General features: G+C 36.2%; 1 pseudogene; it reads left to right on the top strand.

Annotated features, from left to right (window-relative positions):
- The first annotated feature begins 7,362 nt into the window (after positions 1-7,362).
- Positions 7,363-9,236, top strand: LOC107136052 (annotated as a pseudogene).
- Positions 9,237-24,292: the final 15,056 nt, after the last annotated feature.

Raw genomic sequence — 24,292 nt, 5'->3', positions numbered from 1 at the left:
CTGAAATATATTTATAGATGGATGCAAAATTAGTCAATATCTACAGGGCAATAATCATTGTATTCCACATGTCACATTTCACTAGCATTTCTGAGGCAAAAATTACTTGCATTATTTAGTCAAATGACTACCTAAATATGTCTTTAAAGTAGCTCAACGTACACAAAAGGTAAATAGCTGGGAAGATTGCACGAGCTAGAACATCCAGTAATCTTGTTAGCCTAGTTCAATGTCTTTCATGATTTTTTTCTGACATTGAGATCAATATTGACAAAGGTTTTTTGAAACTGCCTAAATTTGTGTCCTAATTAGAGTTGAAGTTTCAATTCTTAAGTCTATCAATGATGGTAGGATGATACTTTATAGCTAACAGAGTTATAGATTATGTTGGAAAAAAAATAGCTTCCTATATGTAATAAAGAGGATAAAATCTGGGAACTATATACTAGGGGTAGAAACAAGGCTTTCTAGGGCAAAATGTAATAGGTGCTGATGGAGTAGGACATTTAATACTATGAAACAATGTAAAGATGAGATCTATGGTTGGATGTGTGCCAGCAGACAGTGTGGCTGAGAGGTACAGCACTAGCCCTGGCAGAGCTCCAGACCCCAATATGGAGTTGGAAACCAGCAATTGGAGCTGCTGTTCAAACCAATGACCTAGCAGTATGGATTGATTCCACCTCCCATGCACTAGGAATCAACCCTACTTCTAGCCTGCCTGATCTATGTAACCTAGAGATCTCAAATGAAGAAAGGGTCTAGCCCAAGAACTCGGAACTAGGGGATACATACAATTTGATTTGCAAAAGCAAAGTAAGAGATTTCTGGAACACAAATATAACATGGTAAATCCACTCCCACTACAGTAGTTAAGCCTTTGGTTAATGACATTACAAGAAAGTATTATTCTTCATTTACATTCAAGACAGACTTAGCACAGAAGTTTTTACATTGGAAATATGTGGATTGAAAATATCATATTTCAGAATATAATCTGCTATGAGATCCAGTGATGTTGGTAAATGAATAAGCTTTACTTTCTATTATGTGAAATTTTTATCAATTATAACTTCATTGAAAAAGACTAACTTTAGATGAAACAGCATATTCCTTTAACAGGTATTTCAGAGAACAAAGTGAGTTATCAGCATAATATATCATCTTTAAATAGGCCATAATATCTTTTATATCTATTAAAACCCTGTTGATCCATGCATCCTTTCAATGCGTATTTATGTATCCAGTGACATGTAGATGCTAGTGTGCTATAAGCATAGCAAAAAAAACTGAACAGGTGAAGAAACAGCAAATTAACACTGAAGTAACAGCAAATTAACACTGAAGTAACAGCAAGAAGAAAAATACATGATGTGGAAAAAATTAAAATTAAAGGGTATACAAGTATCAGGCAAACAAGAAAATTTATTGAAGCAGTCACAGGAAGACTTAATGAAAAGATAATTGAACATGAACCTAAAATTGTGGAAAGAAAACACCATATGCAAATTACTAGGCAGACAAAAAAAAATTGCATATGGTGACATTCTGTACAGGGATGTAAAAACAAAACAGCAAAGCTATATTTACCCTGGGAAGGAGCACTGGACACATGAGGGATGGTTAGGAGCAGCAAATAAGTCAGTATAGCTAGAACCCACTGACAGGACAGACAGTGGGGGATAGCGAGGCAACATCAGGGGTTACATTGGGTAAGTTATTCTAAGGACTCTGAAGAAAATGGAAAGCCCTCTCATGAAATGTATGATAGTAACAGTTCAATTCCAAGGCTGCCAGACATTTACACAAGCATAATATCCATTAATTGTATTAAATTTGGTTGTTATAAAATATTAACTTGCAGCATAAAATTTACAAACTATTAAATAGCACTGTGTGTTCAGTTGCTGTAACTGACATCTAAAAACCAGTAGTTAAAACAAGATAAGCATTTATTTCTATCTTGCATAAAAGTCTAGACAAGCAAATTAGATCTTGCAAATCAGTTCCATAGTATCAGGGATCCCAGTTCCTTCTATTTTCTCTACCATCTCGAGCATTTTGCCCTCTTCAAAATGGTTCAAAATGAACAAATATTCTAGTGAGTGAGAAAGGATAAAGGGAATGCCTTTTCCATAAGGATACAACCAATTAGCTGTGCACATTGTTTCCTTCCCAATGGAGTTTATTTTGGTTACATGTAACTGAATGGGAGGCTGGGATATCTAGTCTTTATTATGGGTGGCTACCTGCCAACTTAAAATGAGGAGTTCTGTTATAAAGAAGAAAGAGATAATGGATATTTGAGAACAATTTGTGTTCTATGGTTTAAGTAGATTCAAGTAATTTTATTTTTAAATATACTCAACATCCTTTAAAAACAGTGTGACAGGAAGGACAGAGTAGCAGTAGCTGAGCAAACACCAAGGGATGGTGGTTCCATTCTAGACCAACCATGACTAGCTGTACAACCTTCCATCAGTCACTTAATATCAATATTCATTCCTTCTTTCGTAGTACCAGACTGAAAATACTCAGCTGCACCTAAGAGAAATATTGTCCCTAAAACTTTTAAAGTCAATTTGTTATATGCATAATAATGGAAAATACTGAAGCCTTCACAATGATACAAAAACTCAACAGCAGAAATATCTGGCTTCCAGCTCAAAGCACATCAGATGTGTCTCTTAAAAGCCACTACCTGTTGTTCTACCAGTTTGGAAGTTTAAAAAACTACAAAAGTCAGGTAAAAATAATCTGTTCTACCTCTGTCCAGATGGAACTCTGTAACTGACTCACTGACAGGGCACAATGACCCAACTGAATGAACACAGGACAACTGGCTGATACTCTAGGTCATAGCTAATAGACCAGCCAGATAACCTTCCAACATGGAGATAGAAATGAGCAGTTCACTTTAGTACAGCCAGTATGTCTGGTTACCACAGAAAGCCATTGGTTGTAAATGTGCCAGAGAACGCAAAGAAATGCTTGGGTTTTCCAAGTCATAGCAAATGCTAAATGACTCTCTCATGTGTTGGATCTTGCCAGGAATTTTGTTTCCTTCATTGACTGCATTTCTTCACACCCCATTTGGGATTCTGACATTTTGCTACCAGCTTTCAGATGCTATGAGAAGGTCCATTCACAAGGCCAAAGCCAGTCATGCCAATAAAGTCCTTTGTTGCTCTCTGCATGAGAGCAAGGAAGTCTCTCCTGGAAAGAGAAAAATGAGAAATTTCAGTCTTCAAGCTGTGGCTGGTGTCAGATTCCCAGAAAAGCAAGTGAGTCTGGAAAAAAAAAAACAGTAACCAGGCATAAAACAAAAAGAAATAATCTACAGTCTACCAATATTGTGAAAAGAAAAATAAAAAGGTAGGGAGGCTTATAAAATAAGCAGAAAATCAAAAAATATACATACTTCCCTCTCCATTTAGGTCCTAACAGCTATAATCTATCTGAAACAAGTTTAATGATTTGACACTTTTGATTTCAGTAACTTTTGTTTAACCTTGTTGAATGAGCAACACGATTAAAATAAATGATTAAAACAAGTACTGATGTACATTATTCAGATGTTCTATGGGAATCAGTGATATCTATTTAATGGGTTAATTTGGTGTTCAGTTTAAAAGGCAAAATCCAGTTATGATGACAGAGCACAAATAGATAAAGGCTCAGATCTGCAACAGCAGCAACAAACCCTACAGGTAATTTGACAGAACAGGTTTCTGTACATACATTTAATAATTGAGGTGCTGAATACACAAGGTTCAATTTATTCACTCTGGTCTACTCATCACAATGGGACTCAGTCACTGGAATAAAATTTTGAATTTTCCATCTCATTTTTGGCTTTTTTTTAAAGTCAGGCATTTGATAATATGAGTTGAAAAATTAAACAAAATGTCATTGCACAGCAGAAACTTTCAGAGCCTAAAATCACTCACCTTTTCACCAGCCACCTGTCATGAATACATCTGTAAAGTTACATTTTCTTCACACACAAATATTTACAAATTACTTTTGGAATCTAAACTAAGAAAGCAGTTATATTTAGTTAAAACATCATTTACTTTAGAGTTGTCAAATGAGGATTTCAACCATGGCTCCATCAATTTCCCAGTGATTTAATGATTCAATTAATATACTCAAATCTATTTATATATCTATATTTATATAAATAGACTGGCTTGTTGTAGGCAATAAAAATATTAATTCATTTTCTAACTTAAGCATGATGTTTACAATAAAAGACTACAGAGAACAGTAGTAATAATGTTCTCAACCCAGTACAGTACAGTGGGTTGAGAACATTGACCCTCGTGCCAGACTGCTCGGGTATCTTAGCACTTTTGAATTCATACCTCTCTGTGCCTCAGTTTCCTCATGTATAAAATAGGTATGATAATTGCATGTAGGGCTTAGGGTTATTATGATAAGCTGAATTATTTAATTGGAGAGAGGGGCAAGGAGATCAACCAATGAGTAAAGAGGCCAGGAACCTGCAAGGAGCAACTGCCTTCAATGCACACACTTGAGCCGTGCAACGGACATGAGAGTTGAGTTTCCTGGTCAATTATGGGCCAGTGTGAGGCAGGGCAGAGCTTACTCCCAGAGGAAATGTGCATGTGTGTAGACATCCAGTATGTGTTAGTCAGGGAATCAGGCAGAATCTCTCAAGGGCAAGTGCTACCTGAGTGGGCAGCTTGGGTCTGAATGCATCCAAGCTGGGGCTGTGGAGACCACCACCCACATTTGCTGGGTCCAGAAGCAACAACAACAAGCTGGGATAATAACAGCCAGAAAGGAAAATCAGTGTTTCGGAGGCAGTCACATAAGAGAGCCTCCTGCTCCTCTTCCTGGTCTTACAACACCACAATAGAAATGATGAATGACTGACTATCTTATCCATGAAGAGTGCACAATAAGCTGGCAAGACAAACACACAATTAACTCAAGCATCTCATAATGAGGAATTCTTTGAGTTGAATCCTGAAGGATGAGTATGAATTTTCTATGAAGATAAGGAAGAGAGGGAATTTAAAGGTAATATCTGATGCATATACCACAAGGAACTTCTCAGAAGCATAACAGTGCACCATAAGTTCCAAAAAGAGCATTTAATTAGAATTTTGGGCCCCTGGGAGAAAGGATGACAAACAGGTGGGGAGGAGGTGAGAAAGTGGTACCGCAGGATGGAAAGCTGGAGCTTCACACTGGTGTAACACGGGGTCCAGTGAGCGCTGGAGGGCTCGTCTCACACACCACAAGAATGAAATTTGCAGACTAAGGAGGGTGAGAATTCAGCAACAGATTTATTAGGAGCAAGAAAAACCTCCCTCGGCATACAGCGGTCCCAAAGGAGGTTACAGTGTTGGCGCTCTCTCTCTCTCTCTCTCTCTAGGGGCTTTTAAACTGTTCTGCTGAAAAACTAAACTTTCATTGGAGAGTCCCCCTTAATTGCTCTCTTTCTCTGACTCAATTTTAATTTCTTATTCCCATAATGGGATGGTTTAATGTGTTTGTTAACCTGTGTTGTCCTGTACTTGTTCCTTAAAACAAAAGAATTGCTTGGGTTCAAAACAACTCATTGGTGTTGACTAATGTTAGAGTTGTTAAAGCTTGAGGCAACACAGAATGTATGAGCATCAAAGCATGAGTGGGCCTTCCAGTCAGGCAGACAGAAAAAAAACAAAACAAAACAAAACCTCCAGTGTAAGATTTTAATTTGGGTTGATCATCCTGCCTCATTAGGATGAAGGGCTCTCCTTTTATATGAACATAAAGAGGAGAAAATTTATTCTGTAGGAAATTAGGAACCACAAGGAGTTGAAAACAGGAAAATATGACAATTTCAAAATCATATCTTGATCTCTATTTCTTCAGTAGTAATGGGGAAAGTGCATTAGAGGAGAGATCCTGGTGTGCAAGGAGGTTCAGGGAAATAAGACCACTGGAACTATGTCCCAGGCAGTTAGTTTCAAAACAATGAATGGCAACAAAAAGCAATGGGAATTTTTAGTCCCAGACATCATCAATTCTTATTTTTATAATCAACTGGTGTGGAATGATTGTTTTTTTAAATCTTGGATATAAGAAATTTTAGAAAAAGAAATAAACATAGGATCTCAAAAGAGCACATATAAATAGATATATTTCACTAGACCAAAAATCTCTGCACACATCAGCAAACCATCACAGACCATCAATTTCTTGGTATCTGCTATTGAAAGAAATGACCGATTTACTACATATATACATGTACACATACATATGTAATGAAGTGGAGGGATACACAAATATCTCCCAAATTTTGGATGTTCATAAGGAAAGAGTGTCATTTGCTAGAGGTTCAACTCCATATTGACCCCACTTTAGCTCTCAACCGTTCCTTCTTTTCTAATTGAGGGAAGAGAAAAATATGGCAAATAAGCCATAATTTTTGGCAAAGCACATCTAAGAAAAGGTCTGCCAAGGTCAAAACTGAAAATACAGCAGCTGTTGCACAAAACCTGTGCCAAAAATCCCTCCTTGACTAGCAATATGCTTCTGCTTTGGGCCTACAATCCCTGACCAAGATATTCATCTCAACAGCTGCAGCTCAATCTAGAAAGCAGGTGGGGTATTTCCACTATATGGGAGAGGATCCCTAAAAAGGAAAGATAAAATGTGCATGCTCAATAATGAAAGAAATGTGTATGGTTCAAATGTGGTGTCCCCCAAAAGTTCACATGAGAGACAATGAGAGAGAATGTATGGAGGAGAAATGATTGAGCCATATCCTTAACCTAATCAGTGAATTAATCCCTGATGGGATTAACTAAGTGGTGACTGAAGACAGGTGAGTGTGGCTGGAGGAAGTGGTTAACTGGGGCAAGGCTCTAGGGGACATACTTTGTATCTGGAGAGTAGAACCTCTCTGCTTTCTGATCATCATGTGACCTGGTTTCCTCTGCCACACTTTTTCACCATGAAGTTCTGACTCACCTCGAACCCCAAGGAATGGAGCCATCCTTCCTATGGATTAAGACCTTTGAAACCATGAGCCCTGAAATAAACTTTTCCTCCTCTGTGATTGTGCTTATCAATCCTTTTAGTGACAGCAGTGAAAAAGCTAAAATAAAATATGTGCATCCAATCAGAAGAAATGTATACAGGAATGAGAAAGTAACCATTCTCACAGTGTGCATAGACACAGCATGCATCCTGACAGTTTGGAAAAGAGCCTCCCCCCACCTTGTGTTGCAGAGGAGAGCTCCCAGGGCCCACCTAGGAGTCTGGGAGAATTCCATTTCTTAATTAGAAAGGCTCTGCATGGACTTCCGGCAGCTGGACTTTGGAGAACCCGGAGTGTTGGGGATGGCAACCAAGCTCCTGGTGTGGCAGCTTGGATTAATTAGGAGAAAATCAATTGCACCAGCAATGAGAAACTAGGAAGAAGCAAATCCATTGTATGACTACTTAATTGTGATTGATTTTGAATCCACCTGCTGGAATGATGGGAAACACCACAATAGCCAGGAAAATAATTTAATTTCCAGCAGTATTGCTGAACACATTAACTGGAGAGACTGAATGCAAATTCCATGCTTATGTTCAGCCTCAAGAACATCCAGTTCTTTCAGAATTTTGCATGGAGCTGACAGGCATAAAACAGGCTCAAGTTGATGAAGAAGCCCCTCTGAAGATTTGCTTATCTCAGTTCTGTAAATGGATTCATAAGATTCAGCAACAGAAGAAAATTATTTTTGCTACTGGAGTTTCAGAGCCTTCTACTTCTGCAGCAAAATTGTGTGCATTTGTTACTTGGTCAGACTGGGACTTGGGGGTTTGCCTGGAGTATGAGTGTAAAAGAAAACAACTGTTAAAACCCATGTTCTTAAATTCCTGGATTGATCTCAGAGCAACTTACAAGCTCTTCTATAGAAGAAAGCCAAAAGGACTAAGCGGTGCCTTGCAGGAAGTGGGAATAGAATTCTGGGTTGGATGATTCTCGCAATACTGCTCTTCTTGCTTGGAAAATGATCAGAGATGGGTGCCTAATGAAAATTACAAGGTCCTTCAACAAGAAAGTATAAATGCAGAATTTCTAAAGCTGTTGGATTTGTCTATGGATTCATAGGTATTCATCTATCTATGTGCAGAAGCAAAAAAATAAAAAATAAAAATGAACATCTTGTAGTTAATACCAAATCTAAGTCTTCAACATTTAATTCATAATTGGTACTTGTCTCTACTACCATTCCTTCTGTTAATCATGTTTCTGAAATGGAAATAAGTTCTACTCTTGACTGTTTGCCTATGTTGGCTGAATGGGAAGACACAGTTTTACTGCCAGCATCTCAACCTGAGGAAAATATAGATAGTCTACTTCCTATTAGTGACACAAAAGTAGAGACTTCGCTTAATTCTGAAGAAAGAATAATGGTTTTAAAAGAGACAGAAGTGCTGAGTCATGAAAATTTTGGAGGCATCAAGAAAACTTTTCAGGAATTGGAGACCACTAAGTCCATTGTGTAGAAGAGTCCTCACACTACTATTTATATGTAAAAGAAGCTAAATATCCAGGTTCAGATGTGTCTGCCTTTAAGTTACCTGAACACAAATTATGTGCCTTTAACAGTGTCAGTGCATCTCATGCTTCAGTTTGGGGGAAACATCCTCTTTCTTTAGGTGTCTCTAAAAGGAATTCATCTAGTCCCCCAGTTTTCCCACCAGCAAAAAAACAGACCTTCACTATTCATGAAGAAAAGCCAGCATCATCTGATTGCTCCCCAAGAAAAAGTTCTTGTCAGAAGGTTGCCCCGCCCCTTGTATTAACTTCTGCAATGAATCTACAGGAGCCTTGGAAGAGTGGGAAAATGACACCTCCCTTATGCAAGTGTGGCCGAAGATCTAAGAGACTTGTTGTTTCTAACAATGGACCAAACCATGGAAGAGTCTTCTATTGTTGCCTTATTCGCAAATACCAAGAAAACAGAAAGTGTTGTGATTATTTTAAATGGGAACAAACACTTCAGAAGGAAAAAGCCAACAACATGGTTCTATCTCATTCCCCAGGGAGACTCAACTTTTAGTTCTCCAGTAACAAGCCATATTCGTGACAGTAATTGTCTTCCTACTAAAAATTCTTTGAGACTCAGACCTTCAATGAGGAATTGATAAATTTTCTCTACAGTTAAACTGTTTTTACTTTTAGGACAACTTTTATGTGACTTTTAGTGCAGGAAAGACAAAAAAGTATAGGGCTACAAGTTATGGAATCTTAACATATCTGAATTCTGTAGACTGTATTGTAGCAGATACACACACACATACACACACACATACACACACGCACACATACACACACACACAGAAAGAGAAAATATATTTCATGCCTTCCACTTTCACTCACCATTTGCTTAACAATTGCCTTCTGTTTGTTCAGGTATGAATCCTAATTATTCCTTAAATTCCCAAACATGAACATTCTGGTGCTATCTTACACATTTATTTATATTTCATATAATAATGTTTGCTGAATTTCATACCTCCTTGAAGAATGACAAAATATTTTATAAACTGTATTCATTAGGTTAAATATAATAAGCAATAATAGTACATGATGTTCATTTTTCTAGTTAGACCTTGAAACAAATTATAAGCTAGTTTTAAATTATTTGAATAAAAATGTGACTAATAAAATTCCCTACTCTATTTTTAGGTAGATACTTGAAAATTATGATAATCTCCAGATTGATATTTTTTACTTTTCTGAAAAATTATAAGTTGTTTAGTTTTATTCAAGGCTTAATTATTAGTTCTAATTTGTATGTTCACATATTGGAATTATTTAACTAAGGCTTAAAATCCAATGTGGCAGAGATTTGATTGATTTATAGAAACTGCTTCTATACCAAACATTTAAGAATGCTGTGGTCTGGAGATATAGCTCAGTGGTTGAACATGTACCTGGCATGTTCTAGGCCCTGGGTTTGATCCCTAGTGTTACAAAAAAGAAGTATCAAAATAAAAATTCCTGAGCAATTGATGACATGTATTTTGTGGTGCCAAATTATAGGAACAATTACACTGGTACATAGGAATCTATTGAATATTTTATACCAAATTCAGCCTCTGATGTCATAATTACAAAATATTTTAAATCAACAGTTTATAAGCATACTGTCACATTTTTTAAAATCACCTCTTCCTAAACTTGTAGTTTTTACAAATTTAGAGATACCATGTTTATTTCATATGTACTATGATAATGGGATGAATTTAAATTGTTTTCCATTCTTTCTTCTTCAGTTCATTTCTTTTTATCTTCCCACTAATAGTCTTTGGAAGCTCTTGAATAAATTCTATATGTAAATATAAAGAAGAAGAAAATTAGTCTAAAAGTTTTCATCTTTAGATAAAGCCAGTTATGTAGTAGTTCTATTATGAATTCTACATGAAAAGATTAGGACACCTGTTGTGGGTTTTTGGTAACCAAAATGGGAAGGGGATATTGTTGAGGAGATTTTTCTTCATATTTAGTATTTACTGCAAGTTCACTGAGCCAAGTTAAGATTTTAATTTTAAAAATTCAGATTCTTATTTACACATCATTATTTCGATTTGAAACACTTTATGTAGCATGTTTGAGGAGAGTGTTCATTAAAAAGGAAAAAATAAACAGTTGAAACAAATTCCATAACACTGAACAAATATTCATCATAAGTAGGATGCCTACCTTTCTTGGGTATTTGTAGGATGCTGTACTTCTTTTTACAGATCCTCAATCTCCTTTTTTAGTTGTTCTTGGTCATGTGACTTGTAATCAGGGTTCAAAACAATAAAAATTTTTACAACCTAAAATAAATATTTGAAACAGCAGGAAAAAAAAGGCCCTGCATGGAATATACTGCATGGGGTTGTTTTGGCAGTAAACTAAATTGATTTATTTGAAATGGAGAGAGAGAGAGAGAGATTGGCAGGGATATCAGCCAAGGAGAAAAGAGGTCAGGAAACTTCATGGGATACCAGCCTTCAGCCCACACACTCAAGTCTTGTGGAATAAATGACAGTTGAGCCTCCAGGCTAGTTTATGGACCAATGTGATGCTTATTTCCACAGGAAATGAGCATGTGCACAGACCACAGTAGGAGTCAGCCAGGAGATGAGGCAGAATCTCTCAAGGAAAAGTGCTACCTAAGGGGTCTGCTCCCAATGCCAGTTACTGGAGGTGCCCATGACTTGGTCCGGTGGAGGGGGCAGTGGAAAACTCTGAGAAATTGTCTAAGACACCATCATCTCTCACTTCAGCCTGGCAGCTGTGATAGAAACAGGGCCAAAGGCATTCATGGAAGTTCTCCAACAGGGGCAATGGCCATTTCCTGGCAAGGGGCAGCCACAAATAACAGAAAATACCTAAGACTCAAAATGTAAAGGAATTCTATGGTGATAATTGCAGTTAATAGCACCAAAGGACCCAGCAGTGATTTAGAAAATAAAAACTTGGGAGAATCAGAGGTAAAAATATATGCCCTTTTGTACATCATCATTTAATTTTAAAACAAGTAGAAGGAGAATAAAGACATATGGATATGAAATCATCATAATGCCAATGAAGCTTACTGAAAAATATAGGATTTTTATTATTAAAATAGGCTTGTTTTCACCCTATATTAGATGCTGGAATAGCTGGACAAGAGCAAGTCTCATCCATGGATGTAGGCTTGGAAGAAAGGACACCAAATTGAATGTCCTGTGAGCAAACCTGAGAAGTAAAGGAGCTAGGCTGCACACATTAGGAACTGAAAGTTCCTAATAAAATTACCCCTTGTCTACCTATGAATAGGAGTGAGCAGAAAGAGAAGTTCTCTCCCTAACCTACCAGTTTTTCTCTAGGAGAGTAGAATAGCAATTTTCTTCCCTTTGCAGAAATATGAGGAGGCAGGGGATGCTATTCCATTAACCATACAATAATAGAAACTACTATTTATTAAACATTTGGTGTCTGCCAGCATCATGCCTTGTGTATATTATCTAATTTAACACTCACGACAACCTTATAGGTAGGTATCATTTTAAAATTTTATACTTTGCAGACCAGTGTACAGAATCTGAGGATTAGATATCTTCTTACTCCAGATTACACCATTAAGAGGAGTCAAAGTCTAGAATCTGTGCTTTAAATCTATTTTTCTGCCTCCTACAGGTGAAGACTGTGAATTACCTAGTGCTGCACCAGAAAAGCAAAGAGACTGGGTAAGAATGGAAGTGAATTCAAATTCCACACAGTGTTTGGAGGTAGGGAGAGGGAACTGATGAAAGGCCCTTGGTTTAGTTACAACTTACTTCCTACAGGTGGTTAGCTCCATTTTTAGACACACTCTTCAATGCAAACATATAGTATTTGCACAGGGTTATTTAATCATATCATATATATGGAACACATAGTTCCATATTCTAAGCACATACAGAGAAAATGACTGTAGACATTAACTTTGGTTGTGGCTCTCTTAACTAAATCTATAATCACCAGTCTTTTACCTGTATCTACAACATTTATATGTTGTTGCTAAAAGACAGCAATCTGTCAACAAAAGCATATTATTTTGTAAGTACAGAGCTACATCATGCCAAAGTAAAATACTTGTGGTCAAAGACACTTAAATTGTCATTAACCTATTCAAAGCAAAATAAAATAGGTTGAACACTCCTAATCTCAAAATAAAAAATCCTAAATATTCCACAATCTGAAACATTTTTTAGTAACAATATGATGCCACAAGTAGAAAATTCCTGCCTGACCCCATGTAATAGGTCTTGGTCAAAATACATCAAAATTATATAGAATTACATATAAGGTATATATACATCAATTTTGTGTTTAGACTTGGGCCTCATCCCCCAAATATCTCATTAAGTATAGACAAATACCCCAAAATCAGAAAAAAAAAGATCTAAAATCTGAAACATTTCTGGTCATAAGCATTTCAGATAAAGAAGAGTCAACCTGTATAAAAATAAGTAGATGATTTGCATTAAAGCTGTTATCATTCTTGCTATTTGGTGGTATTAGAGCAAAAAAGGATAAAATACATATTCATATGTGATCTGAATAGCTAAATCAGAAACAAAATGTTGTGATATTTGCATCTCCCTAAATATGTTTCCATAATATGCTTTTTGGAAGGCCCAACTTTCCCCCATTTGGACCATAATAGAATATACATAAAGATAATAGAAGACACACAAACACACACACACACACACACACAAATATTCCACTTGCATTACCTTGAGATGGGGGTATATCAGGACAATAAAATAAAAAACAGCATCTCAAGGGATGCTGTTTTTCTTTGGTGTTCCCAGTTACCATCCTTGGTAACTCTCTTCTGCCTTTCCTGAGGTTATTAATCCTTCCCAGGTACACAACTGTCACCTAATTAGATTTCTTCTAGCATGAAGATAAATGATCTGGTTAATGAATTGATAAATGTCCCTACATAAAAGTGTTTGTTTAAAGATTAGTCGACAAAAAAATTCTGAAAAAAATGATGTCCATCAGTTTTGAAAAAACATTACTCTTAAATCTAGCAAGCTCAACAAATTCCAAATACAAAAATGTGAAAAGATCCACAAATAGACACATTATGGTAAATATACTGACAGCCAAAGAGAAGATAAAATCTTGAAAATAGAGAAAAATGACTCATTATTCACAATGGCACCCCAATAAAATTAGCAGCTCACTTCTCATCAGAAACAATTATTGCCCAGAAGACAATAGGATAACATTTTCAAAGCACTGAAAAATAATCTGTCAACCAAGAATCCTATACAAAAGAAAGCTATCTTTTAAAAGTAAAGGCAAAATAAAGACATTCCTGGATGAACAAATGTGTTGCTAGCAAACCACTCTTACAAGAAATATTGAATGAAGTTCTTCAGGCTGAAAGCAAATGCCCCAGAGAGCAATTTGAGTTCACAAAAAAATTAAATAAAGAACATCAGTCAAATTCATTATGTAATTATAGATGACAATATAAATTAACATTTCTTCTCTTTTTTTCTCTTAACTGGCATGAAAATGATTGTTAAAACATGTATATAATACATAAATAGATTGAATTGTAACACATGGGAATATATCTGCCAATAATAGCACAAAAGACATGGATGGGAGCAAAGCCATATTGAACCAAGGAGATGACCCCAGATGATAATTTGAATCCACAAGAATAAAAAGAATCAGAAGTAAAAATAGGAAGACTATACCAAAATAAATAAATAAATAAACATTAAAAAAAAGATTAGTCAACAACATGAACAGAGCTACAAAACAAAACAAAAAAAAGGAAATAAATATGTGGAATTTTAAATACAAATATAGGAGATTTAGGGGGAGGAAAGTCTCATTGGTTATTTTAAAGTTACATCATCTGTAAGTCATACACCTCTAGAAGTTAAGGTTGATACCAAGAACATCAGTGATAGGAAAGGATTCCAAGTGTGTAAGCTCAGGAATAAACAGATTGCAGGGTCACCAGGAGGGCCTCCCTGTTGTTGCAATAACTTCTATATGCAGGAGACTGCTAACTAAAATTCCCAAATTACTAGATAAAAATCCATAAGTATCCAGATAGAAAACAAAAATCTTTAAAGTGTTTCACTATTATTTTTCAACTATTTGAATTCAGCCATTTATTTATTTAATTTTATTGAATATCTACCAGTTTCCATGTGCTTTTCAATGCAATGGGGATGTATTAAAGAATAAATCAAAGTAATCTGATGTTATAGAGCTAACATTCCTAAAGAAGGGAATATAAAAATAAACAAGTAACAAATAGGTAATATTATTAATTCCACATGTAGATAAGTAGAAGCTTCATGCATGCAAGCTAAAATTCCATGCCTACCCATATTTCTGTTGATATATATTTTCTTAGTAAAGTATTTTGTATTTTCCATACATGGATTTATTAATGCACTTGTATGCTTTATGTTTTTAGCCTTATCAGAACCCAATACTTCCCTCAAGAAAAAGTAGAAAAGCCAGAGAAATAGAAGGAAAACAAAGCACTTCTGACAAGGATTAGAGACTGAAGCTACAAGAACTTGAGGACTCAAGAGCCCAGCAACCCTGGAACCATGGAGAATGGGCCAGATGTTCTATGGACCATTGCTTCCCTCTCAGCAGGTCCTGGAACCAGGCTAACTGCTAAGAATTAAGTTAGCACATTAGACAACCTCTCTGTGTGTACAATATCACCTAGTCATCTGGGTGTTGGCATCTGGGGAACAGATACTAGAAAATCATGCTGTGATACTCTGGCTACCACTTTTACTGTCCTTGGGGATTTATCTCAGACTGAGGGAACACTCATGACTTCTGTTAATCAAGAAAGAGGCCAACGGAGCCTTGAGTTATTATCTCATGGGACATAGCACATACACAAAAATAGAGCTGCTAATGTATCCAAGAGTTTAGGATCCCAGATCCTAGCGACAAGACTCAAAAAGTAAGTCAAATGCTGCAGGATTTCACTCCATTTGGTTAAGCTACATGGGCAAACTATAAAAGTTAAATAGAAAAAGAAAGAGAGAGAGAGAGAGAACAGAGAGTTGTCTACAATCTTTCACTGCTGAAAAGACAGAAACTGTTCAAGACCACTCAACAAGATTTAGAAAATTCCCAGGCTCTTAATTTCTCATTTTGAAATTCTAGAGGACTACACCTAAGTACAGGGAGAACTAAAGTCTATAAAGCTAAAACATCCTTGTATCATCTCAGTTCTAGTAGAAGACAATTCTCTACAGGTCTCTTGCATATCTGCATCTTAAGAGCAGAAACACCAACTGCCTTTATTCTAGACTACTTTTAAAGAATATTTGTGTAGTAAACAATCATGCAAAAATGTATTACTGTGGAGAAAAGAGAAGTTTGTTTAAAATATGTAGATCTTGTAGATCTATTCAGGTTATCTATTTCATCTTGAGAAATTTTGGGCAGTTTGAATCATCCAAAGTATTTGTCTACCACATAAGGTGTTAGGTTCATAGGAACTGAATTTTCTAAGTAGTTATCTCTATTTATTCTTTTAATGTCTGTATGATCTGTTGTTCTACTCTTTTCAAGTCCAATTTTGATTTAGCTTGGTTAGACTTGATTAAAGATTTATCAAATTTGTTGATATTTTCAAAGAACTAACTTTTGATTATACTGACTTTCTCTAGTATATTTCTACTTCCAATTTTGATTAATTTTCTTCTCTAGTTATTATTATACCTGAGTTCCATGATCTCTTTTATCTAAAGTAGAATATTAAAACACAAATTTAAAATTTGGACTTTTTAATTTATTAGGTAAATAACCTAACACTTATGAAGATGTTGAGCACATACCTGTGGATTTTCTCTTTCAAAATGTTTAGTACATTGGCATGTGTGGCTTATTTTACATCATATGAAAACAGGTGGTGCAAAAACACCAGTCGCCTCTTCACACAATCATGGAGAGATAGGAAAACTGATGAAACTTGTCATTTTTTCTGATATTAATTGTACTTCATGTATTGTTATGGTTTGGAAGTGAGGTATCCCCCAAAAGCTCAAGTGTGAGACAATTGCAGGAAGGTTTAGAGAAGAAATGATTGGGCTATGAAAGCCTTAATCCAATCAGTGAATTAATCCCCTGATAGGGATTAGCTGAGTGGGTAGAGTGTGGCTGGAAGAGGTGGGTCATGGGGGAATACCTTTGGGGTATATGTTTGTTGAGCTGAGCTTAGTCTCTCACTGCTTCCTGATCATCATGTGAGCCACTTCCTTCACCATAGTTGTCTACCATGATGTTCTGCCTCACCTAGAGCCCCAAGGAATGGACCCAGCCCTCTATGGACTGAGATTTCTGAAACAATGAGCCCCAAAGTAAACTTTTCCTTCTATAAAATTGATCTTGTCAGGTCTTTTAGTCACAGCAACAAAAAAGTTAACTAAAACACATGTAAAAGACTCTAGAATTATGCTGTATAAGATCCTGTTTGCAATGGCAATTATTTAGTTAGAAGAAAGTTGTCTTTCACAAATTTCACCAAATTAACTAAAACTACTCCAATTAAATTAGCAAGTTGTTTTAAGTGAGTAGCAATTGATGTCCTAAATGGTAAATAAGTGACTCATATTTGGCCTAGTATTAACTCATAAAATTTAAGATGGAAAGATTAGGTTTATTTATTTTCAATAAATCAGCTTGGAAAAAAATTCTTTCTTGAGTACTCAAAAATAGAGGGTTGGGAGGAGCTGTTAAACACAGGTCTGTTCTTATTAGATAAAAAAGCCTTGTTTATAATTAATCTGTGGTCATAAAAAGGCTTTTAATTAGATTTCTAACACAAAATAGGAAACAATAGGTTTGGGGTCTGAAACACAGTGAAGTTCAGCCATCTGCTGCCAACTAGCTCTTGCCAACATGTGATTTGCAAGTTAAATTACACCAGCTGATGACATATGGCACTACTTACTTCTTTAAATATCTTACTCAAAATGACTTTGCAGCTCTGCCACTTGGCTAACTACTAAATGATCTCAAATGCTGAGTTGAGACTTTTTGGAAGTCATGGAAGTTGCCATAGTTTTCCTTAGCAAACAATCTAAATAAAGGAACATAGATCTATGCTGTTATATTGTCCTGTGACATCATTGTAAGTCATATAAATTTGATCCTTGAGATGTTCACATTTGGATTTTACAAATTTAAAAGTTTTTTCACAATTTTAAGGTAACCAATGGTTTTGAACTGTATCTGAGGAAAAGGAATGATGGTCAAAAGAGATGAAATCAAAAACCTCTTTGAATTCATTGTTCCACCACTAGCATGCTTTATCCGTCAGCTGGTGAAAGAGTTGATGCTTAATATTCTGCAGCAACTCTTATAATGTATGCTTATTCCCAGGGGCCTAAAAGTACAAAAGTCCTTTTCCCTTAAGGTTTTAGGGTTGTTAACATCTATAGTTTTGTCTTAGAATTGGCTTGATTTGAGGTCAGAACTTTTAATCATTCAACCTGCACAAAATATTTGTAAAGTTTTAGTAGGACCTAACTAAACAACTGATGTAAGCCAATTACTGTAATTATGTTGAGACTATATAAACATTCATACACACACACATACACACACACACACACACACACAGAGTCTTTGGCTAATCATCCCACATTTCTTTGTGATTCTCATGAACACCTGTAAGAGAGAAATTTGAGCTATTAGGTTGAAAATGACACATCCAAGTGATCATTGCTTTTGTCCCAGTTATTTGTAGCCCCTATCCAGCCACAACATTTTGAAAATGACTGTCTAATATATAGCTACTGGTGGCTGCTCTCTTTAGATAATATTTGGCTTTCAGGCTTCACTCCAGGTGTCACTGGATTACATCACAAAAATCAGACTTTAACTCCTTCTTTTTACTATATCCATCCTCTATAAAGCAAAGACTGCATGGATTTCTCAAACAAGGCAACATATCTTCAACATTCTCTCACTGTATCTGTTGTCACAAAAAGAATTAAAATTATGTAATCAAAAAGTAAGGTGAATGAATAGATTTATACAAAATAAAATGCAGATTAAACATAAAATGGTTATGCATCTGGGATTTTAGGGAAGCTGGAGTACAAAGGCCCTGACTGGTCAAAACATAACGTGTTTAGAACCTTAGAACTGGAGGCACCCACTGGCCTGTGCAAGAAGCAACAAGGGGCAGGGGAAACACACAAGACACTAGGACATTTTCTATATAAAACTTTTCTAACATCATTTTATATTTAAAAAAAATAGTTGTAAATGAACACAATTTCTGTTGACAGCCACAGCCAAGCGGCCCCAGCAAACTTCCAGCTGACTGGCTCCTCTGCCGTGATGCTCATTGGGCTGTTTCCCCGCCCTTTCAGACCATGGAGCTGCTCATTGGGGGACTCTTTTGGCTCCACCCATGCAAACCAGCCAATCGGCCTCAAGAGCGGGAGGAGTGGAGGTTGAGAGGCTCCCCAGAAGCCAGTGGTGGCAGTTGGGCTCTGAAGGAATTCTTGAAGAGCTCTGTGTGGTGCTGCATATTCTAAAAATAAAGTTCATTTCTGCTTGACAAGTGGCTCCTGAATTGTGCCCAGCCAGACTGCAGCAAATTTCTTTATTTTTATTTATTTATTTATTTTTATATGGTGCTGAGGATCGAACCCAGGGCTTCATGTATGTGAGGCAAGGGTTGTATCACTGAGCTACAACCCCAGCCCTCATTATTATATTTTAACAACCAATATGCTATATTGTTTTGCAATGACTGCATATTAGTTCTGGTCCATAGATTTAACATCCTCAACAGTGAGTTTTTCTAGCTCTTAGGAGTACAGAAAATGACTAACAAATACAACAAATCCTAAAGGTAACTCTATAATGTCTCTTCATGTCACCAATACCAACAATGCACAAAAAATTCTGTTATTGAAGGAAACATTATTGTGGTGTGTGCATGTGTGTGTGTGTGTGTGTGCAAAAAATGATAGGTAAAATTTGAACACCTAATAGTTCCAAGTTCTTAAATGTATAATCCATGCCTCAGCTTTGCAAGAATTTGAATACAGATTTTGTCATGAATACAGTTCCCTGTTCATGTTTTCTGTATTTAATTTCCACTTTCATTCTCAGGTATGCTACTCATCACACACTTTCCCCATCTCTGATATTTCTGAGATTTCCTAGTAAGTGTACATCATCTGTTTGTGAAGCAGAAAACCAGCTACAAAGTTAGTCTAAACATCTTAAATGGCTTATTTGTGAGTATAGAATTGGCAACACTTCATTCCATAAAATAGACTAAGAATTCCAATGAGCTGAGCATAAGAGTTTAGTTTGGTAGAAAGAGAAGGGTCTATAGAAAGCAGAAACAAAGAACAGAAAATGGATGGTCATGTTAAAGTTATTCTCCTTAAAAGGCAGGGATAGGGAGACAGAATAGGAAAATAACTGACTGGTTAATATAAATTGTCTTCAGATTACCTTTCTGCAAGTATTAAAGCAGAAGGAACTACATTATAATGGTGATTAAACTGACCTCCTTGGGAAATTTTGTTGCTATCTCTGTCTCCTGATTTCCCAGAAAGCCAGATAACAATTTAGTTTCTTTTTGATGACGTGGAACTTGAGTGACTCCATTTTGATTTTGTGTTAGGGCTGAGAGTAGGAGCTTAGTCCAAAACAATGGTCTACATTAATTTTATTTAACAGCCCTTTCTCACAAAGTCCTTCAACTTCTGCTTTAATCACCATCTGAGAACTGTCAAAGCCATTCAAGGAGGGCAGTGAATTTAACAGCTTACAATAGCACATGACTCTGGTCTGTAAAATCATCCACCTTGTTCCACCTTTGCTTTACCTAAGCAAAGCCAGTCAGACTCCTTTCAGGGCTGCTAAATCTGCTGAGGAAGAGATGGTTCTCTCCCTCTGTGAGACCATAATTTTTAAGTGACTCCACCAAGTCTGGAGCTTTCAGCAGCCATCTTGATACCAGATGGAGGCAGTCTGCCTGAAAACAAAGCCAAGATGCAGCTGTGCAGCATGAGTTTTGGTCTCTATGAGAGTAGTCACTGAGTGGGTGTTTTACATTTGAATGCCTTCAAATTAAATTAAAATGTCCATTTCCTTGGTTGCTATTTGCTACACTTCAAGTGCTTAATATTCACATGTGACTACTGTACTGGGCAGTTGAGACATAGAACATTTCTGTCATCAAGGAACATTTTATTGGACAACATGATGTAGGGGAAGAAATAGCATCCTAATTTTATCCTTTAGGTCTCTGGATCCAGCTTTGCCTAAAACTGGGTATGTATTCCATTCCATTTCAGTTTAAGCTAAAAAAAGAAAAAGGAATTAAAGAAAGCTTGTTTAAAATTTCAAATTACATTTCTAACCTTTAATACTTAGGAGCAGAAACCAGTCCTTGGCCTTTCCCCTGAACCACAGTCAGAAAACAAACAACTTTTTCACCTTTTCCCAATTTCTTCAATGACCTTTCCTGACAAGACTCAATCCCATCCTCTATTTCAGAGAAAACACACACACACTTACTATCAAGGGATCTAGGGACCAAATTTTGACAGGTGTCACTACAAGGCCAGTTTCTATTATCAAAGATAACCAAAGTTAAGACATAGCTCAAAGCACTGAAAACTTTTTTTATACAGAACTACTAACAGTAGGAGAAACAGTTTAACTCCATACTGATTTTCACAGAGGTGATTGGGCATTTTAAAGCAAGGACATAAGTGATAATTTGCAGAGTTCTTCAATATAAACATGATCAGACCAGCTGTGCCTGGTTTCTCAGAGACTGGGAGACAGAGGTCTTATCCTTCCTAACGAGGATTTTAAAAAAATGGCCTTCAGATCCTTGAAAAAGGCAACCCTGAGTTGTAGGAGATACACACACCTTTAAAAAGGGAAAAAAAAAGACTCACAATTGTATGCCTTTTGAGTAAATGTACTAAGAAGTAGAAGTCTGTCATCATTTGCTGGTTAGAACAAACAGCATATTCTGTTGACAGAGCTTTCCAGACAGGAACTCAAAAGGGGGTTGGGTTTTCCCAGGGACACAGCCTCAGGCTGCTAGAAGACATGTTAAAGTTTAATCAGGTCTGTGCAGGGCTTTGAATGGGATGTTTGTGCCAAGACTTCTTTGCAGTTCTTAATACCTAGATTTTTCCACAATGTACAGCCAAACAAATTTTGTAATTTAATCCACAAGGCAACTCTCTGATTTAAGTATCGTTGTCCACTTTACAGATGAGGCAATCAAAGTTCAGAGGGCTTAAACTACTTGTCCAGGTCACATACTAATAAATTAAAAATTATGTTGGAAGCCAGATTTCTGATTAAACATTTTCTCCCATCACCCATAACTTTATATTCCTACAGATCTAATTTTTCATGCATGTGTCTATAACCAGTTTTCACAGAAGTGCCCTTGCCTTTAGATGACAAAGACCATATAGAAGTGAATAGGAAGGAAAAAAAATACCTACAAAACGCTAGAAACTTATGATTAATAGGCAGCGGGTGTACAAACGAAAAGTGTACAACTCACATCCGCTGTCATCTCAGCAAATGGCTTGGTCCCAAAGTTGCTGAAAGGGGAAATTTGATTATCTTTGCTTCCCCAAAAGACTGATGAATTGAATTCAGCCTGTTATTGTTCCAGATACAGTGTGAATCTTTCATAGGATTTTAATCAGCAGCATTATGTAACATATGGGAGTTATTTGGCTGAAAGGAGATTCTGTCACTGGTACATCCGCCCAACATGAAAGGGAAATAATAATATGGAATAATAGGACTTTCTAATCTGGAGAGTAGCTTCCCTCTGAGAAATTCTGGGTTACTGTGCTACATCTTTACAACACCCTATTAGGTGGGTCAGGGAACTACTTGGGTATAATCTTAATGTTTCCTGGCTGATTCCATTAATATTTTTAATGCCTTACCTCTTTCTCTATCCCCACTTATAAGTCCTATTTCCTCTCGATTTTCAATCAATTATTGTTTATTCATTCCTCCCTATCCTTCACTTCTCTTTGTTGCTTTCTTTTTTCCTAACCCTATTTAATTAAAAAAAAAAAAAAAACTATGTGTAAAATCAGAGTTTAAAAAGCAATCAAGTCTATACCTTAATTATATCATCCTATTTAAAATGATGATAAAATGTAGACATTACTTCACTTATTAATTTTCTTAGTTGTTAAAACATCATTGAATGTTTTTGTTTAAATTCTTAAAGGTTAGTTGCATCACAAATAGTCCTTTCCTTCAAGCATGGAAGACAAACAGCTAATGACAATACAATATGGTAACTAGATTGTCTTACTGAGCCCATTAAAGCACAGGAAAAACAAAGAAGTTTAGCACCCTCCTCCCTCTATGGCAGGTCAGGCCTGATTCTAGAGCCAGGCTCAGAAGCCATGGCAACCATCTGCATTTCCCTCTCCTCTCTCTTGGCTTTTCTGGACATGCTTCAACCCACTCCACAGAGGCAGTGAGAGTAGACAATGAAGAGCTGCTTCACAATCTCATGCACACATGATGATAGCGTTGATTGAACTCACAAGTTACCTCAGGAGTGAGCATTTTGTTTTAACTAATCTGTGAGTCAAATCTAAAGCTCTTGGCATATGTTTATTTTCCAATTTCAGGAATAATAAAGAATGAACCATTGGTATTATTGTTAAAGCCTAGCTGACTCAGTAAGTACCTTATAGCTTATAGTATATTAATCAATAGAATAAGGTTTTATTATAGGAAAAGTAGTGTTTTGCTATCCTGGTGCTACTTAAAAAGTTTAGCCTAAGTAACTCCATTTTAAAAAGAAATCATCTTGATTAGAATAAACAGTTAACCAAATTAAGAAACTTAAATTGTTGCAACTCCTGCCCAAACTCATGTGTCTACCCCATTCCTAAGGAAAAAGTCCCAAACTTTGCTACAGACACTTGCAACACTGTAGTAGTTCTTTACTGAAGATATAACTTTTTTTTTCCTTTCCTTTTTGTTTATACACAATACCCAGGCCAAATAGATCTAAATAAATATATTATATGCATGAATGAATAAACTACTAATAAGTCATTATTTTCAAATATTCTGAAACTAGATTAAAAAGCACTTGTTTCAAGTATTATAAAAAATAAAGACTATTAGATTTATAAACCGTAACTAGGAAAATAATGAAAATGATATGCCAAAAGTCCAAAAAACACATATTAACCTCCCAACAAGTTTATTAATCTTGAGTCACACTGACACTATGATTTTAATTTGGTTAAAATGTTGGCTAACCACTTTAACAAATACCCCCTAAAGCCCCATCATCTTCACAAAAAGAATTCTCCTTTTTGCTTATGTCTGAGTCACATGGCAGGAGTAGAATATGAGAGCAAGAAGCTCTTTACCATGAAGTTATTCAGGAACCTTAATCTTTTTACTTCAGTTTTCACCCACAGTTACCCAGAAGTTCTCCAATGGATCCCCTACATGTAGTCAGCAGATGAAAGTAAAGAGACAGTATATGCAAATAATATGGGAGGTTTTGTGGTCCAGGTATGGAAATGAGAATGTGATTTCCACCCACATTCCACTAGCCATGGAAATGAGCGTGTCACTTCTGCCCACATTCTACTAGCCAGAACTCAGTCTTTGACTTTTAAGTTAAATGAAGAATTTCATTTTGATAAATAAATAATAGGCATAAAGCAGAGGAAT

The sequence above is a fragment of the Marmota marmota genome, unplaced genomic scaffold (assembly GCF_001458135.2).
Source record: "Marmota marmota marmota unplaced genomic scaffold, marMar, whole genome shotgun sequence".
NCBI lineage: Eukaryota > Metazoa > Chordata > Mammalia > Rodentia > Sciuridae > Marmota > Marmota marmota.
The sequence above is the reverse complement of the archived record's forward strand: the minus strand, read 5'-3'. Positions and strand labels throughout refer to the sequence as shown.